Below are 9,152 nucleotides of genomic sequence, written 5' to 3'. Positions count from 1 at the left end.
AGATAGCCCTCGTGTAGCTTTGCGCGAAATTAAAAAACAAGCAAACAAACAAACAAATCGGGAAGAAAAAACTCTTATTTAAATCAATTTATTATTTCGTTTACCACAATGAACATTTTTTTATTATTATGTTTGTTAACAAAAATTCAAAAACTGAAGAAAAGGGAAAAACATTGATGTCGAACAAATATGCATCCTCATTTATCCTTTTTTTGTGTGTGAAATCTACGTCTTTTAGTCTCAAAAATACGTGTTGTGGTCTTTCTTTTAGGTATTGCGTTATGACGTTTTGTGAAAAATCTGTACGCGGTGGGGTCAAATGGATATCATTTTCGGATTCAGCGTACAGGAATTAGTGTAGAACATGTAAAAATTTCAAGAAAATAAAACCATCGCAGGCCTATATTATCTGAACATGAGTTAAAGTACGATTCACTTAATGTACACTAAACGACCGTAATAAAAACCATTAAAGAATTGACAGGCTCTGGTGACCTCTGGTAAATAAAATAACGATAACTTTCTATCAGAGTAAGTACTTAGAGCGAAATTAAAAATCAACCAGGGCATCAGTATCAAACCAACTATACCATTCTTACGTATCTGCCTATAAAGATTAGAATACATTGTTTCATCAGTCGGGTACCCTAACTGCTAACGATAATTTCGGCCATAAACCCAATAATATCTTACGAGGTCCGACATGTTTATGAGATTTAGGTCAGTCCTGAATACAAAATCTTAGCTAATAATTCAAGTCAGTATTTATAATTTCGGCCATAAACCCAATAATATCTTACGAGGTGCGACGTGTTTATGAGATTTAGGTCAGTCCTGAATACAAAATCTTAGCTAATAATTCATGTCAGTATTTATAATTTCGGCCATAAACCCAATAATATCTTACGAGGTCCGACGTGTTTATGAGACTTAGGTCAGTCCTGAATACAAAATCTTAGCTAATAATTCAAGTCAGTATTTATAAAACGACATTTTAGAACGTAATAAAAGTAAATGCTTTCGATACGATAATTAGTATAACCAATATTATTTATGAAAGGAATAACAAATATACAAAATACCCTCCTTTACGTAAACTAGGTTTGTTTGTTTGTTTGTTTTGAATTTCGCGCAAAGCTACACGAGGGCTATCTGCGCTAGCCGTCCCTAATTTAGCAGTGTAAGACTAGAGGGAAGGCAGCTAATCATCACCACCCACCGCCAACGAATAGTGGGATTGACCGTCACATTATAACGCCCCCACGGCTGAAAGGGCGAGCATATTTGGTGGAACGGGGATTCGAACCCGCGATCCTCAGATTGTGAGTCGAGTGCCCTAACCACCTGGCCAAGCCGGGCCATACGTAAACTAGACAACACACGGACACCAGTTTCTGTCCTAAACCGTATTCGCTGATGTATATTTCTTTAGAAACCTGTTGTCTCTTACACCGTACTTTTACAAAGAAACTCAGTACACCATTCTTCTATACAACGTCAGTAACGATTCATTTCATATGGTTTTAGTTATAATTCTGTCGTTTTTTACGTGCCTACCATTATTGAGGAACCAAATATTTCTTTATTCTACATCCTTCCTAAAGTCCATAAACCCGATTTCCCAGTAGACACCACTTGTACGAATTATCATTGGCATCCACAGAATTTTTTCCAGGGGGGTGGGGAGGGCAAAGTATTGTGAATTGAATAAAAAATTCATATACATATGCTGGATGAAAACAGAAAGAATTATGTTCCTCATTTTTAAGGTGGGGGCAAGTGCCCCCTCCCCTGCGGACGTCCATGCGAACTATTTCTTTTTACATCCGGGATAGTAATTGAAGCAATCCAAGTCTTTACCGATGCTAACGAGAAATAACTTCTTTCTTTGTCACTCTGCACATTAAACCATTACATAGAGTGATATGTTTTTACTTGTTGTTGTTTTGTTTACACTTTACACATAAAATCAATATATATACAGTCAGAGGGGCCTGGCATGGTCAGATGGCGTTATAATGTGCGGTCAATCCCACTATTCGTTGGTAAAAAGAGTAGCCCAAGAGTTGGCGGTGGGTGGTGATGATTAGCTGCCTTCCCTCTAGTCTTACAATATAACTAAGGTCACTTTTCTGTAACGCCACCATTGAACATTCTGTACATTCAATTTTTTATAGCTTCGATGCACGTGAATAATGGTGTCTTACCATAAACGTCGTATCAATTAGTATTGTATATATTAGGTGGAATGACGTCATATCTTTTTACTGTTTGTCATTTTTCTACCACAGCGCTTTATTACCTTTTGTATTGTATATTTTAACAATAACAATAATGATTTTCTAAACAGCATATTATTAACACTTAACTATACTACTGGATCCCGTTTAATACGAGAATCTTAATAGCAAATTACCAACCTAATTGGAGTAAACTTCATTTTCACAGACAGAGTGGACTGTTCTCTTCGCTTCCACGTCGCATTCTGTTCCTGTTCTCACCGTTGGAACGTATTCCTATTGTCTTGATTATTAACGTTTAATCTGAGGGAAAATAATCTGTGTCAGAGCACTGATGGCACTCTTTTTTTTTTTATGGCGAACACAGTTTAATCTGGGGAAAAGAATCTGTATCAGAGCACTGTTGGCATTTTTTTTTATGGCAGACACAGTGTCCAGTGGTCCCGCTGGCATGTCTCAGTAAGTGAAAAGAAATATAAACGTAAAGGTTTTAAGGCAACATACATACTACAGTGTCTACAGTTAATGATTATAAAAATTACTGGAACTATCGCGGTCTCGAACGCTCTACATTAACAACTGGGTTCATGTAGGTCATGTCATAATCTACGACCCAGACTTCACCCACCAACCAACAAGCTTCAGCAATTAACGAACAGCGATGAAAGTCGGTGGTGACCCTTTACTGACTTATGTTCGGTGTCAAAATAACAGACAAACAAACAGTGGTCGATGGGGGTGGAACAAGGGTCCTTGGTCTGAAGCAGGAAGCTTGCGTTTATCAGAGGTCGAAGGTCGCCGCGTATCAAATGTTTTTTGTTTTTTCTTCGTCGACTTCGAAAAGGTTGAGAAGTACAGCGAAGTTGAAGGCGTAAATCGGAAGACGCCCATGGCAGTAATGTTTGTTTTACGATAACAGAGCTTTGAGTTGATGGATAAAAGGTAGAACAAAGTATAGACGATAGTCTCATTGTTGTAGTGGCAGATTTTAAAATACTGTGCCGATCAAATAAAACTCGCCTGCTAATCCGATATCACAAATACAGAACGCAGTAAATTATTTCAACATTATAATTGAAGTAATTTAAAGATGCAAGTCGAACATATCTATACAAATACAATAATACTGGCTGTTGTATGTCCACGTAACTACTTTGCAGGGGGTGTGGATGGATCTTCACCAAAATTGGTATAGAAGTTCATTAGGTCCATGGGGAGATACATACAAATTTTGAGTTTTGCGATTTTTATGGGTGTTTTTGCATTTTTTACCACTACTTCGCCCCTTGTACATGGATCTTCACCAAAATTGGTATGGAAGCTCATTAGGTCCATGGGGAGATGCATACTAATTTTGAGTTTTGTATTTTGCGGTTTTTATGGGTGTTTTTGCATTTTCTACCAGTACTTCGCCCCTTGTACATGTATCTTCAACAAACTTAGTATGGAGTTTCATTGGGTCCATGCAGAGACACGTGCAAAGTTGTGGTTTCGCATTTTGTGTTTTGTAGTTTTTGTGGGCGTTTTTGCATTTTTGTACAATAAATACATTTAAGGGAAGCAACTTTTTCGTGACCTACGATAACCTTTCATTAATCATGAATTTACATAACTTCCGTCCAGGCTATTTGAGCAATAATATCAGCTACATACCAACCATGATCTGACTTTTATTTTTAAAAAAGTCGTAATAGAAAACACTGGAACATTTGAAACGAGATAACAAAAGGAATGTGAAAGAAATTGTAAAGAACATTATATATATATAAAAGTAATAAAATTTGACATGTTTATAGTATTCGTGAAAACATTGGTTTTGTTTTGACAAACATGCTTACTTAGAAACAAACTAACTGGAAAAAGTGGGGAAGGGAACACGTGATCCCTCTGTCTTATTGTTTTAGGGCCAGATCGATAAAAATCTGCTTGTATTTGTCAGCAATCGGAGTGCCATCAGTTTTGTGTAGATCACCGACATTGTTGGCAGGAATGAAGCCCCAAACTTGTATTGATTGTGGTGCCATATCATGCTTAACTGTAGATGTTTTTCATTGACCATATTACTGTTCTCCTCTCTGCCATCGAACAAATTGTCGTTGATTGTTCCTGAACAATCTGAAGTTGGATTCATCTGTTTCCAGCTTTTCCCATTCCCTGTTTGTGGTCCTATTTCAACTTTTGTTGATTTGGTTATCTTTTCTCAATAGTGGTTTAGGAGCAGCTCTACGCCCGATGAGACCACTTTGTCTTAACATGTATGTTATTGTTTTTACATGTCCCTTCAGGTTCTTCTGAGACATCTTTGGGTGTTTCATTAAGGATTCGTTGATTGTTTTATATGAGTTCTTTTAAGTTTAGACTCTTAGAACCACAATTAACAGAGTCACGAATGTACTTCAGGAAAAACAAGAATTATATAGGTGCCATCTTTGTGCTGCGCCAAATATCCATAAAACAATCGAACACAGCCAACACGTAATGGTGGCTTTCAATAGCCAGAAGAAAGCCTTTGTAAAAGTGGACAGACCACAACTCTGAATTACACAGTATGTTCTAACAGGCAACAGCAAGAGAGTGGTTAAAACAAACAACGGTTCCTCCCCCGGGTCCTACGTTACATCAGGAACGAGACAGAGATGAATACAAGTATAACAATGTGAAGGAGAGCTGAAAGAAGTCTTCTTTACCGATGACTAGACAATTCTAGCCACAAACGGAGACAATCTCCAAAGTCACGTAGAGCGACTGAACTACTACAATTACTGACAGGAATTTTGATTTGAAGACTTCCGAGGAAAACCTTGGAAGACAACCGGGGGGTGCTTGGAAACTGCTGTTCCCCTTCGCCCCGCTTGAGATTGTGGTAGGGGCAAAATCTTGGGCACAGAACTTATTACTAAAGTGGCTGCACATACGATGTTTGTTTTATTCGACTGAATAATCAAAACTCAAACAAACGGTTGATCTCGGACTTATGGTCCTTCAGGGAGGCAGGGTATAGCGGCTGAACCAGAGCTGAGAAAGTTTCGACATGAATTTTAGCATAGAGAAGACCAAATGGTGGTCGTAGGTTGAATAAATGTAAACCTAATGATAATACTGAATGGGCAGAATCTAAGTCAATTAAATGAGTTCATATACGCGGGTGCAATAATAATACAAGATGGAAAGATGGAGAGGGAAATATAGACCAAATGTGCAAAATCAAACCAAATCCTGTAAGAGCTTTCATATTCAAATGCTAATTAATATACACGTATATCAACCACTCGGTATATAAAGACACCTTATTAAAACAATCTTCCTGCCAACACTCTGCTGTAATTGTTAGACGCTCACAAAAAAATAAAATAGAAACAATTGAAATGCACTGCCTCCAGTGAGCACTTGATATCTCCATAGAAGTCAAAATTAGAAATGACGTCAGTTCGACTTGACCCCAGTCCTGACCCAACAGTTTAAATATTTGGTACCTACATAGCCTTAGTTGGTACACCCTATCACAACTTGATACACACTGTCACAATTTGCTAAACCCTGACACAATTTGGTACACCCTGCACAACTTGGTACACCCTATACAATTTGGTACACACTTTCACAATTTGGTAAACCCTGTCACAACTTGATACACCCTGTCACAACTTGGTACACACTGTCACAGTTTGGTACACCCTGTCACAATTTGGTAAACCCTGTCACAACTTGGTACACCCTGTCACAACTTGGTACACACTGTCACAACTTGGTACACACTGTCACAATTTCGTACACCCTGCACAACTTGGTACACCCTACACAACTTGCCTGCAACGTAAGAATAGAGGTCACTAAACACCAGGATGGATAATATCAAACAGACACTTCTCTTCAAGAGGACAGCTGATGGATGTTTGTTTAGTTCTTCACGTGCACTATTTTTTTCTTTTTACGCTTTTGACGCTGTTCACCATCTTGCTTGTAAATCCTAACAGTTATTTAAATATGTTTATTCAAGGAATTTTTAAGTCATTAAAAAAAAACAACGTTTTTCAGGTAGAAGTAGTTTGCAAACCACCATCAGGAGGCCAGGCTTTATTTATTTATTGTTTACCAGGTTACTAGGCAATTGTTCATCAATATCACCGGGCCTGGTGGTTAAGGCGTTCCACTCGCAGTCTGTGAGTTCGAATCTCGTAACTTAACATACTCATCCTTTCAGACGTGGGGACACTTCAGTATAAGGTCAATTCCACATTTTATTGGTGAAAGAGTAGGTAAGTGTTAGCGGTGTTTTCTAGCTACCTTCTCTCTAATCTGTCAATTTTTAAATAGAGAAGTCAAGCGCAGATAACCTTCGAGTAGCTGTGTGCGAAATTCCAAAAAAAAATAAACAAACAAAAACAGTATTTTTCATTTATTACACAAAGACCAATGTATATACCTTTACATCAAGGTATGTGACAAAGACCAATGTATATACCTTTACATCAAGGTATGTGATTTAGATTTCGTCTAAACCCAATTCATATCACTATACCTTAACCCTTTCACTTCTGATAAATGACTATTCATTCAAACATCTTGATGGCCCGGCATGGCCAGGTGGATAAGGCGCTCGACTCGCAATCTGAGGGTCGCGGGTTCGAATCCCCCATCACACCAAACATGCTCGCCCTTTCAGCCGTGGGGGCGTTATAATGTGACGGTCAATCCCACTATTCGTTGGTAAAAGAATAGACCAAGAGTTGGCGGTGGGTGGTGATGACTAGCCCTCGTGTAGCTTTGTGCGAAATGAAAAAAAAAAAAAAGCTACTAGCTTATTCACGAGCAACTGAACGAAGGTAAGCATTTTATTTGTTGCATTAACATCTAAAAATAATTTTCGTTACTAATTTGAGAAGTATCTAAAAAAACGCACATTTTAAAACCAGCTACACGCCCCTGGGAACCAAATAATTCACATTACATGGCCTTAAGGTATTTATTTAGTATTCTTTCAGAGGTCAGAAGCGGTCACTTTACAGCATATTTGTAATAATTAACCTGCTCCAATAGAACAGGTTCTGTAAGTCAAAACTAAGATTATTGAAACGGCTTGATTTCAAGCTTTCTTTTTTTTTTTCTCAATACATTGCCCATTAATTAACCCTCAAATTACCCCGGTGGGGTCCACATATTATATTACATTGAGTGATTTTACGCTGTTACAACACTCAATGAAAAAACAAAATAGCCAAACAAATGGGGCGAAATCACTCACTTCCTACGCGACGTGAACAGGAAATGCAAGCACTAACTAGAAGAGTTAACTACAGTACTGACGTTATTTCTCTACGACTCATACAATGTACATGTTAATAGGGACACTGTAACCAATAACGTCATGGACTCGCAAGTAATTTTCTGAATAAATATCTTAGAAAATGTGTTTTAGAAACAAACCGTGAGTCCAAGTGGATCCCGCCATTAATTTCAGGATTAACAGATAAATATATACTCACTTAATCGTTAATGGAGTCATTGGAAAGTTATTAGAAACGCTTCAATCTAGATCGATCACTATTCCTCGAAGCTAGTGCCATCTAGCGACCAAAGTTTTTACAAATAATTATAATAATAATGAGCGTGTGCTTACAATGAAAAACAGTCAAGGACTGTCAGAAAGAAATAATACAAACACTGTTTATATTTGTTTAAAGCACGAAGCTACACAATGGGCTATTTGCGCTATGCTCACTACGGGTATCGAAACCCGGTTTCTAGTATTGTAAGTCAGCAGACATACCGCTGTGTCACTGAGATGCAATTTTTAAAAACATTTCAAAGACATATATAACCGTAATAGGATAATACACGATTTGGGCAGTAACAAGTTGGTGGGTTTGTTTTATTTCAAATGTCGCACAAAGCTACTCGAGGCCTATCTGCACTAGCCGTCCTTGATTTAGCAGTAATATTGTAGAAAGAAGGCAGCTAGTCAATATCACTCACCGCCAACTCTTGGGCTAACTTTTACTAACGAGTAGAGGGATTGACCGCCACATCGTAACCTTCCCACATCTAAAAGAAGAAGAATGTTCGGTGACTAGGATTCGAACCCGGACCAACAGATTGGAAGTTAAATCTGGGAAGGCATTTATAGCTTAAGAAATGGTGTATTTTTATCATGTTAAGGGAAGGGTCAAATATTGAAATGGTACCAAGAAAAAAGTCAGATTGGTGTTTAGTTTCTAAGACCCACGTCCCCCCGCAAAACACGCCAGGTTAAATTTGTTCCAAAAATCCAATTTCAAATGAAAAAAGACTATAAATCTGAATTTAGTCACTTGTCATATAAACAAACCTCAAAATATTATTATTATTCGGTACAAATACAATTAAACAAAGAAAAAAGTCTTATCTTTTTTTATTTAAAGAGACATTGGCTATTTTTTTTTCACGAAAGAAAAAAAAAAAAGAGTCAAAACATCATTTCCCATCCGCACCCGAAACGTTATCCTAACTCTTCGGCGCTGTTTCAGAATCAGGTCGTTCCTTAATATAAGATGTAAAAACAGGTTACTTACATTATGGTTACAGCTCTATGGAACAGATCTGTTATTTATAAAACATTCAACATCGCATTATTATAAGATGGAAAAAAAAACTGTTGTTTTTTTTTAAAGAGGGAGAGCGAAAAAAAAAAGGAGGGGTCGGTGTTTGTTTGATTTAAGAACAAAGCTACGCAACGGGCTATCTGTGCTCTGCCCATCACGGGTATCGAAATCCGGTTTCTAGCGTTATAAATCCGCAAACATACCGCTGTGCCACTGGGAGCGAGTCGGTATTTAAGGTTTGTTTATTTTTGTAATTTCACGCAAAATTGTCTCCAAGTGGCGCAGCGGCATGTCTGCGGATTTATAACGCTAGAAACCGGATTTCGATACCCGT

This window comes from Limulus polyphemus, unplaced genomic scaffold, assembly GCF_000517525.1.
Source record: "Limulus polyphemus unplaced genomic scaffold, Limulus_polyphemus-2.1.2 Scaffold1556, whole genome shotgun sequence".
NCBI lineage: Eukaryota > Metazoa > Arthropoda > Merostomata > Xiphosura > Limulidae > Limulus > Limulus polyphemus.
This window is presented reverse-complemented; position numbering follows the sequence as displayed.